This window comes from Pyxicephalus adspersus, chromosome 3 (assembly GCF_032062135.1).
Source record: "Pyxicephalus adspersus chromosome 3, UCB_Pads_2.0, whole genome shotgun sequence".
NCBI lineage: Eukaryota > Metazoa > Chordata > Amphibia > Anura > Pyxicephalidae > Pyxicephalus > Pyxicephalus adspersus.
Window position 1 is genome coordinate 50,722,570 of NC_092860.1, and position 11,073 is coordinate 50,733,642.

The window sequence follows — 11,073 nt, forward strand, 5'->3', positions numbered from 1 at the left end:
TAAACTAAAACCTACCACCATACTCCATACTGCTACATTATTTACGTATTATTTGATTCCCAAGTCCAAGTACCTTAAACTAAAACCTACCACCACTGGACTTCTAATACTAAAAAATACAGGTATCAGGGAACATTTTTAAAATTCCTTAAATTTTTTTTGTATTAACATCTAATTTGTAAATTGTTTTTAGATTATTTGAGAAAAAAAAGAATAAAGGCAATAAGCAATGGCTTCAAATAAAAAATGACCATGCTGAAAAGATAAACTATCTCACAGTAAAGTCCTGGAACAAAGCTAACAGTGAAAAAATCCTGTCACTGTTTCTACACAAGGGTAAACATTGTGTTTTTCATGGGTAGTAAAAGACACGTAACCAAGTATTAGTCAGCATTTTAAATATTATCCAGCAATACTTTTGTATTGTATGTAAACGTACAAAGCAGGTGGTGCTCTTTACCAGTTGCCCTCCATATGTTTTAGATTATCTAAACATTAGCCAAAGTAAGGTATACCCTAAAGTAAACTAAGTTGTATGGACAGCAGCAGCTAAAATAGAGACAGTTTGTATACAGGGTTTGGTATTTGGGCAGATAAAGTATTTTGTGGGTTACATTTGCAAACACTGTATATGGTATATTTAACGTGATATATTGATGTTTACTCTTTTTTTTTAGGTACTTCTCTTTATTTTCACTAGAAACAGACTCTCCTGACCTAGAGAGACCACTCAGTGTACTTCATGTAGAAGCTACTTTGTCACCAAAAATGGTGTCATGACTATGTCAGCTGTACAGGTATTCTTCATAACATGAAGGCAGGTTTTCTGACCCAATATATTCATATTATATTGGGGTCCTAATATTCCTAATATTCCCAATATATACCACTTTTTGTATTCAAAGATGGAGCTTGATTTATGAAGTGGCAATCAGTGCTTCATATATACATACCTTTTATTTATTTATGAGAGTCCCTAATGCCCTGAGAACTAGGTTAAGCAAATACCAACTTTAGTTCAGAAAGTCAAGCAATGCAACTACAATGCCTATCTGTTGTTTGTGTATTCATCATACTTTTTAAGCTAATACCTCCTTGGTTCAGCAATCACTCCAAAACCGCCATCATTTTCTTCATTCATCTATCTTTTCTCTTGAGATATCATCACCTTTTTACAGTGGTCACATCCCACTACCATCTAATATCCAAGAATACTTAGGTAGTCTATTTAAGTATTTTACTACCTTTGTTGGTTATGTGGTATAGGTAACATCGAAGTTCACCAGTTCACTAAATTCTAGTAAATGGGGGGGGGGCATCTGGCTATCTATGTCACTAAATGATCTTTATAGGTGAATGGTTACTCTTTACTTCTGAGCTTCAGATCTGCTGCGTCATACATGAAGTACTGGGGTTGCTGTGATTTATAATGCAACTAACTTTTATTCACTTTTTGAGAATGCTTTACTTCCAGAGAACTAATGTTTTGTTAGTAAGAGAAATAAGTTTGCTGTCTATTTTATAGTATCTGTCAGATTCTGGAAAATATATAAGTTTGCAATAAAAGAAGCTGCTGTAACCTCACCTTGCTGTTTGCTTTTCTGGCTTGTTCTAACTGCAAGACATTACTATGCTAGGTATACGCTATTTAATTTTCTCTAAAATAATATTTTTTGATGATATTACAAATATAATTACAACTAAATAGAGGTATTTTATGTATTATTCTCTGTTTGATTTTTTATCTGAAAAGGTATCAACTTTAGCATATCATCTAATATAAATATCATAACACAAAAAGTATCCAAGAAGTACACTGTAGTCAGTTAGAGTGACCTGAGAGTTGCAAATTGCTCATAGCTCAAAAAACCTCTAGTAACCTCTGACGGAACCCTAGGGTTCGGTTCCACAGAACTTTGGTTGAGAACACTGATCTATTTAATTGAAGATGAATCAATTATGTACTCAATTGAAGAAATTAAATATTATGTTGCTTAATTAAGAGAGCTCTTTTAAATTAACTCTCTGCTCCTAACTTTTAAATCTTCCAATTGCTGTCACTGAATCCACATATATTCAGTGACATTTCAGTAATACTTTTATACTCCTGTTACCAAGTTTTCTGCAAGCACATTTCTTGGAAGTGTCATTTAGCGTCAATGCTAAAGACTTAATGTAAAAAATATCATAAAAGGCTGTAAAACCTTACATTCTATAGCGTCAATAAGGATTTAAAATTTTAATAAGGATTTTTAAATTTATGAGTAAATAGATTTAGACTGAGGTTGAGCAAATATTTCCTGGAATAAAAAGCAAAGGAAAATGGAGACTCAAAATTAGAAGACTTCTGTGAGTTTTTTTTTTTTTTTGTAATTATTGACATTCCTGAAAGTATTAACTCTACTCAACTTGACAATAATATCAGTTAAGCTACGTACACACTTCCAATTATTATCGTTGGTAAACGAACGACGAACGATCCTGCACGATATCTGCGAACGATCGTATAGCACCGATCCTGTACATACAGATAATGACACGATCGTTCAAAGATATTGTACACACAATAGATGCGATCGTTTGAACAATACAGGAAGTGACGTGCACCACAGGAAGTGAGTGAACGTTCGTTCACCGCGCATGCTCAGACCATGGACGATCAATGAACGACCGTACACACGATAGATGGTCAACGATCGTTGTCCAATCCGATCCGCCGGTCCGGTCGTTCATTTCCAACGACTATCCTCGTTCGTCGGCGTCGTTGGTTACTTTTTTACGAACGATTTTTGCCCAATCGATCGTTCGTCGTTCACTTCCAACGATAAAAATTGGAAGTGTGTACGCAGCTTTACTCTACCAGAGATTTTTTTTTCTAAACAGAGACTCAGTATTGGATTGCAAGGAGTGCAAAGAATATGCCCTTCTAGAAGTGACTAAAATATTCAAGTGGTGAATGCTATTTTTTTAAGGCATACAAGAAAGCTTGATCTTTAAAACCTGAAGACAGTTGAATATTAATCTTTTAGGAATACTCTCAATGTTTTATGTGAATGTGTGATTGCTAATACAAGGCTTAATGATGCTTTAAAATGTTTCCTACTATAGTAATAAATGTTCAAAGATTCAGTAATTGGTTTTGTAAAGAAACTAAATATACTTGGTCTAAGATTGCTGGTATATTATTCTTTTGCTTAAAATGAATAGATCCTCAGGCTGTACAAGTTTTTTTGTTATTATTGACTAAGAAATTTACTGGTGATTCCTGATCTTTTATTAGATAATAATTTAATTAGTTAAATCCAAATCATAGGGAAGTAAGATTAGATTATCTTATTGAATTAAAATGCTCTTCCTTCTTTATATTTAATATCAAGTCTCATTTAATAGAGCTTTTCAAATTTTTAACTAATGTATTTTTCTATTAAGTGAGTTACTGACAGTGTTCTTGTAATTAATTCCTGGAAACCCTTTCTGAATTATATTTCTTTAATAAAGACCAATACATTATTGGACAAGAAACATGCCAATTGAGATGTACGCACCCTTTTTACTTATATTATTTATTTTTTCTACACTTTTTCTATGCGTTTATTCACCAAAATATTTATTTTATTTCATATATAAGATGTTTATATTCCTATTTTTATCTAGTCAAGTATTGTAGCTTTCATTTGTGTTTTATACTAGCTTTTGCTTGTAAAATGTTTTGCTTATTTTGTATTTTATCATTATTCTCTTTTATTTTTCCTATTTTTTCTGTTGATTATTGCCACTAATCAATAGTTACATTTAATGTTTGAATTGTTTTATATAGTAGAATTACAAAGTTTCGCTGTATTTCCTGTTTTTACACTCTACTTAGGGTGTTCAGCACCCTCTTGACTGATAAGAGTCATATCTGCAGCAGCTTTTTAACATAGGGCAATGACCTTCATTGCATTGTGACAGAGCCCATGGAGATAGACACCTAAGTACATGCTACTTTCATCACTGGTATAGTGATGATGTGCTATTCAGCTGATTTTGCTGTCCTATCTTCGAATGAGGAAATGATGTTGTGAACATTTGACTACCCCTTTCTACCTCAAATGTTAGCACACTACAAGCCTGCAGGGAGTATTGGATTCTGCTTGGAGAGACTAGAGTGTCCTGCTGCAATAAAGATGGGACACCATCTGGTTTTGTGCCTGGTTTAAAACAGCAAGATTATTCTTCTGGTTTTAGTTAGTTGAATTAGGTAAATACTGAAGCTGACCCCATGCTATACTACGCCATGTTGTGTTTGTGTTCTCTATATAAGTTATTGTGCAAGTTATAGCACTCATTCATACTGAAATGGTGTGTTTGGGAGTTGTAGGAATGTTTGTGTTTGGCTAGTATGACCTTTAAGTATTTGGATACTTTCCATATCTCTTACTGATAACTATATCTTGTATGGTTGATTTCAGTACTGCCCTAATGTGAGAAAGCTTATTTACGTTAATGACTAGTTTATCTACAATGATTACAAATTCAGAAAAAATACAACTGTACATATAAAAATAAAAACTTTGTTACATGAAAAGAAATAACTTAGGTTAAAACATTTTTTTTTTAATATTAGAAAATGTAAACACGTTCAACAATGTGAAAGGAAATTCAGTAAGTTTTTGAAATGTTGGAACAAAAAAGGAGCCATTGAAAAGCACCTGAATGTTTAATTGATGGTCTCCTATATGATGTGCAAATGTTAAAGTTTCATCCAACAATCAAACCAGAATACCTTTTTGGCACTCCAATAAAAGCTGTATTTTAGTCATCTTTGCAGCATCAACAATTACTTTCTTGCTACCTCTAAATGTCCTGTCAAGGAGCTAAGTTTACACTGAATGACTATATATTGCAAAAACTTTCATTCCTTGTTTTTTAAACATTGGGAGGGAACAAGCAAACTTTTGTGGGCCTTTAGAATGTCAAAAAAAAGATACCCACATTTGTCAATAGACAAGGCCTTAAGAGTTCCTCAGTGTTGGGGTAACCATTATTGATGGCCATTCAGTAATTATTATTATTAATAATAATAATAATAATAATAATAATAAACAGGATTTATATAGCGCCAACATATTACGCAGTGCTGTACATAGGGGTTGCAAATGACAGACAGATACAGAAAGTGACACAGGAGAAGAGGACCCTGTCCCGAAGAGCTTACAAACAGTACAAACAGTTACAGAGACAGTTACGGTTCTTACTCCAGCATATGTGACAATACCTAACATGTATAGCAAAACTCTCAGTTTAATATGCATGTACCACCAGTGGGTGTGTTTGGGTGTTTTAACTATTTTTTCAACCTAATTTTATTGCTTTTCTAAGCGGATAATATGTACTTTATATGATGGCATAGAGCAGGTAAAACAGATAAGAAGTGATAAACTTGATGCTTTTGAGGACAAGAGAACAATAAACTTCAATGATTTGCACTGTGCTGATGTGGACTGTGGACTGGCTGCATACAGCTGACGTCAATCATAAAAATCTTGCCATATGAAAAGATTCTAAGACATTCTAAAACATTGATTTATGGACTGTTGACAACCTTGAATACTCAATCCTTAATAAGGATGAGCGTGGAACATTTGACTAGTTAAAATTCAACTGAAATCATTTTAAGGTCAAATTGAATCAATTTTATTTTGCGGGGTAATGGACATTTTGTAAATACTGGCTATTGTTTGCCACTGACTTTATATGTTAGTTGTCACTGAACATAGCCCTACCACTAAAATTGCTGGGGTGAGGTTTGGGGTTAGGCCTATAGGAGCATTTCTCAAGTGAAAAAAAAAACATTCAGGTGTAGGGGACAATACACATTTACAATACAATAGGTTTTTTCCTATGTCAATCCAAAACATTTCTAGAGATATCACACATTCAAAAATTCCACTGCTTGAAACCCTATTGTATTGCAATGGGCTGGGGAGACAGTTGTAGCATGAAAAATTACATGTAAATAACATTAATTACATTATAATATGGCTGTAGGATGTGGTAAAATCTAGTGTAATGTTTTGTTTTAGTGTATTTTTTTCCAATTTAAATATAAATAAGTAAAAAAAAAAACATGTGGAAATAGGGGCAGTGAACATGTGTGCCCCCTATACGATCCATAAAAAATCTCTGTGAATCTGGCATTTCAAAATAATAGGTGGGCAGAAGATGAACAGATTTTATTTTCACCCACCACAACACCAAAAGAAAAAAATCTCTAATATTCAGTTATCAAAAGCATGATTTACCTGTTAGACTTACAACGCGTCGGTGACTACAAGTTTGCACTGCATCAAGAGCATCAACATATGGCTGCTATATTGCTATTACGGCAACACTTTGCAGTAGTAGCAATATAAAAAGAAGATAAAGTTTTCAGACTTTTACTGCTTAGTTGCCAAATCCCAGGCCAACAGTTGGAAATCATTTTCCACCAACCACATAGAGTGTCTCAGAATAAAGCTACGTACACACTTCCAATTATTATCGTTGGTAAACGAACGACGAACGATCCTGCACGATCCTGCACGATATCTGCGAACGATCGTATAGCACCGATCCTGTACATACAGATAACGACACGATCGTTCGCAGATATTGTACACACGATAGATGCGATCGTTTGAACGATACAGGAAGTGAGCGAACGTTCGTTCACCGCGCATGCTCAGACCATGGACGATCAATGAACGACCGTACACACGATAGATGGTCAACGATCGTCATCCAATCCGATCCGCCGGTCCGGTCGTTCATTTCCAACGACTATGCTCGTTCGTCGGCGTCGTTGGTTACTTTTTTTACGAACGATTTTTGCCCAATCGATCGTTCGTCGTTCGTTCGTCGTTCATTTCCAACGATAAAAATTGGAAGTGTGTACGCAGCTTAAGAGAAGACTGTCAAATTCTCTGTGTTCTGTTTTGTGTGCCTCTAGCACAGCCTTTGTATCTTCTGGCTGACAGATGGCTAACCCTACAACAGCTCCAAATCACTAATGTCAGTCACAGTAGCATCAACCTTCCAGCTGCTCTTTGGCAAGGCTATTTCATTCTTCTTTTGTTTTGCAGATTTTGCAGTAATTTGTTAGAATGTATCCTGGTACCCTACACCAGACATGTACGGAAAGCAGACACTTTCTCGGGTCCCCAAATGCTACTGCTATGCTTTACAAATTGCAATTGTAATACCATTTGCCCCACCACAGGCTCCAACCTACTGGAACTCTGCACATGTACAGTGTCTGTAGAGGTAAAGATACACTGATCTATCTGCTAATAACCAGATGGCAACCATGACAAAATGAAAGCTTGTGTGTGTGTTTTCTGGTTTATGAACCACCTTTATAAAGTCCCAACACCCTGTGAGCAGGCCACTAAATTTGTTAGTGGAGACCAGGCTAGCATAAACAATGTAACTTGTGTGGCCTCCTAGAAAATGGAAAAGGGCAAGAGGAGGAAATAAAAAGCTTGCAGGCAGTCACCCTAGGAAACAGCTGAACATGGGATGGTGGAGGAAAGAGATAAATGAGAGGAAACAATGATAGCTGAGTAGAAACAACAGTGCTCACAACCACACATTCAAAAAGCTGGGGACACTAAAGAGAGACAGAGAAGCTGAAAATCCTGGCTAGTCTGGAGAACATTGCTAGGAGTTACCTATATGTGTCCATATTCTGTGTTACTCTTAACCTCCCCCATTTTAGGAAAATACATAGTGACCGCTTACTACTATAAGAATGTAAATAGTGACTGCTGTGTTCACCCTGGCAGGATTAAACCCTGCATAGATTATGCCATGTTCTCAGAGTGGTGTGGGCCTTCCCCCAGGCTTAAACTAATGAAGCTACACAAGTCGATTACTGAGCAGCAGCACCTCTCAGTGCAACAAACAGTAGCCCTAGCACTGGTGGATTACTGATTAACTAGACATAACCACTGGCCTGAAATTGTACAATATGCACTGTAGGATTTGTAAAGCAGGGATTCTTTTATTATCACTATGATATATTAAAGTTTAATGCAACCACTAAAGTGTTATGATTACATTTACAATAATAATGTGTTATCCCTGTTAAAATCAAGTACATTTTAAAAAATGTTTTATATCATTCATGTACTTATTATGAAAAATATACAGTCCAGTGAGAGTTAGCCTACTCAGTTTTCTATCCTGGAGAGTCTAAGGTTTAAAAAGAAAACCTCTAAAGTCTCTGTAAAAAGTATTTTAAAAACAAACAGGTTTTCAGTTAAGACATTAATCGAAAAAGTAGGTTATACTGTTTTTTGTTAGTTATATATATAATATTTATATTCTGGGTTTCTCCCAAATAAAATTAGGGAGTTTACTTTCACCTAAACATCAACTAGGCCTATTTATAAAGCAGTGAATCTGCTATATACCAGACATTCTCTGGTTGTGAATCTTTTAAGTGCATGAATTTTGAATTGTATGGATTGATCTTCCCCAGAGATAGTTAAGATAAAGTAAGATGAATGTATTTAAATTACTTGCATTGTTTATTAAATATATCATAACAGGTTGTAAATTAATCACAAACGCTTGCAGCAATATTGTTTAAAATCAGGTTAATACAACCTCAGATGAACAACAACACATGCTCTTGAGCATTCAGGTGTGTTAACACAATGCCAAGGAGGAAAGACATCAACAATGAGAAGCAATTGTTGCCGCCCATCATTTTGGGAAGGGTTATCAGACCATTTCATTTTAAAGTATATTATTCTACACTAAGAAAGATTGTGGAGTGGAAAATAGACAGAACAAGTATGGCTTGTTTGGAAGGACTGCCAGGACAAAGCCTCTTCTCTCTGAAAAAAACATGGCAATACAGCTTAGGTTTGTAAAGTTGCGTCTGAACAAACCACAAGAGTTCTGAAACAATGTCCTTTGGACAGATAAGAGTGGGGATGTTTGGTCATAATGCACAGTGCCATGTTTATAGAAAACCAAATAGAGCGAATCAAAACAAACACCACTTACCAACAGTCAAGCATAGTGGTGGAGGGATAATGATTTGGACTTGTTTTGCAGCCACAAAAACTGAGCACCTTGCAGTCCTTGATTCAACTATGAATGCCTCTGTATACCAAAGTATTCTAAAGTCAAATTCAGGACAGCTAATATTTGGCCCAAATTATGTTGCAACAGGACAATGATCCCAAGCACACCAGCAAATATACACAGAATGCATGAAAAAAAGAAAAGAATCAATGTGATACAATTGTTCAGTCACATCCACATTCTGTGTAGATTTGGTGGTGTGCTTGTGATCATTGTCCTGTTGCAACATAATTTGGGCCAATTATTAGCTGTCTGAATTTGACTTTAGACTACTTTGGTATACAGGGGCGTTCATAGTTCATAGTTCTCTACAGCCTTGGAGAGCTTTAATAAGTCAGGGCCAAACTCCGAACCTCAACTCAAAATGCTGAGACCATACGGGAGCTTTCCATAAACAAATGCCTGCAAAACTCGATGAACTGAATCACTATTGAAAAGAAGAGTGGGACAAAATTGACTAATGTGAAGATGAATTACCAAACCATGGGGTGTGCTTTTTCACACATGGTTTCTCCATTTTGTTATCTTTGTTGTTTTACATTTGGGGTTAGATACCTTCTTAGGACCAGATGACTTTTTATGCCATTGTACTTGACATGGCATGACATATACCTATGGTAGGGACATTGTGAGCTCCTTTAAGGGACAGTTAGTGACATGACTATGTAAAGCACTGCGTAATATCTCAGGAACAAAATAACTACTGGATAATAATAACTTTATATCCAAAAATGTTGTGCATTGGAGAGATATTTCCACTGACTACCTAACATGTTAAGAAATGTGGTATACATCTCTAACAAAACATGCACCACAATTCATAAATGTTTTGACAACTAAATATTTACTTTTAACTTTCAATTTACATCTATCATTCAAGAGTTATATAGAAACACTAAAACATACCATTACGAAGGTCATGGCTGACCTGAGCCATCAGATTCTCATTCAGCCACCTCAGATTACTCTACTTTTCTATGTGGAAGAGAGAATGAATGTTGAACCTTTCCAATAGTTTCCCCTAATCTGATTCTTTACCTTCCTCTGATTTTTTTTTAGTTGTGAGAATTGTTCTAATGACAGAAATCTAAGGTGGGACCCTGGGGGGATTATAGAGAGATTCTGTCTGTAACTAAAAAAATATTTTTTTGGCTATGCATATACGTATATGCAGTACTTGAAAGTGACAAATATGCTCTAATAGTTCTCTACGAGAGTTAAAAAAATGATCAGTGTACTGCTGTTTTAAAGTTCCAGACACTCTGGGCCTAAATTATCAATGAAATCCGCGCTCGCTGGTCACGCGTATCAAGCCAAACTACAAAATATCATTGTAGTTTGGCTTGATAGAAATGAAATAATTGAAAAAAGGATTATTGTCAAAGGTGGTTTAAAAAAACATCTAGTGGTTTCACTTGTGTATATATGTCAAAATACAATTAAATGCATATAAATATATAATTTTTAGGGGAACAGTGACTTTTAATGCAAGCTCGCCAGTGTAAAGCTGCCAGAGATGCGCGGCTCCGGCCGCAAGCTTTTTCAGTTGCTGAATTGCGCGACGGCGTACGTTTTCGGATCGCGAATACGAATGCGCGAGCAAATTTCCGATTTTGCTTGATGAATCAGCCTCATTATCTTTCAGAAGCTTACGGAACAATGTTTGTGGATATCATTTTTAGATTGGGTATACTTACAATAATATTATCATTTTCTTACATGCTTTTACTGATTTGGTATGCATGGACCAGAGAGGGTTGTTGGGCGTTCATGCACATTGTAAATACCCCTAGACACAGAGGACAACACCAACAGTGTTTCCAGATAACACTAAGGTTTGTTTAATAAGAAAACAATATTAATTGTCATCTCATGTCTATTGTCTATTGAAAAAAAAAACACATACATAGTAGGTTAAAGTAGTTGCTCAATAAATTTGAAATTGAAAACAAATAT

At 35.4% G+C, this 11,073-nt stretch overlaps 1 long non-coding RNA gene across 2 annotated transcripts in view; it reads right to left on the reverse strand.

Annotated features, from left to right (window-relative positions):
* The window catches only part of LOC140326186 (uncharacterized), a 23,340-nt gene extending 14,191 nt beyond the window's left edge, over positions 1-9,149 (reverse strand). For both annotated transcript variants that reach the window (XR_011919799.1, XR_011919798.1), the window contains exon 1: positions 9,037-9,149. This is a non-coding gene — a long non-coding RNA (uncharacterized lncRNA). The remainder of the gene's footprint in view (positions 1-9,036) is intronic.
* Positions 9,150-11,073: the final 1,924 nt, after the last annotated feature.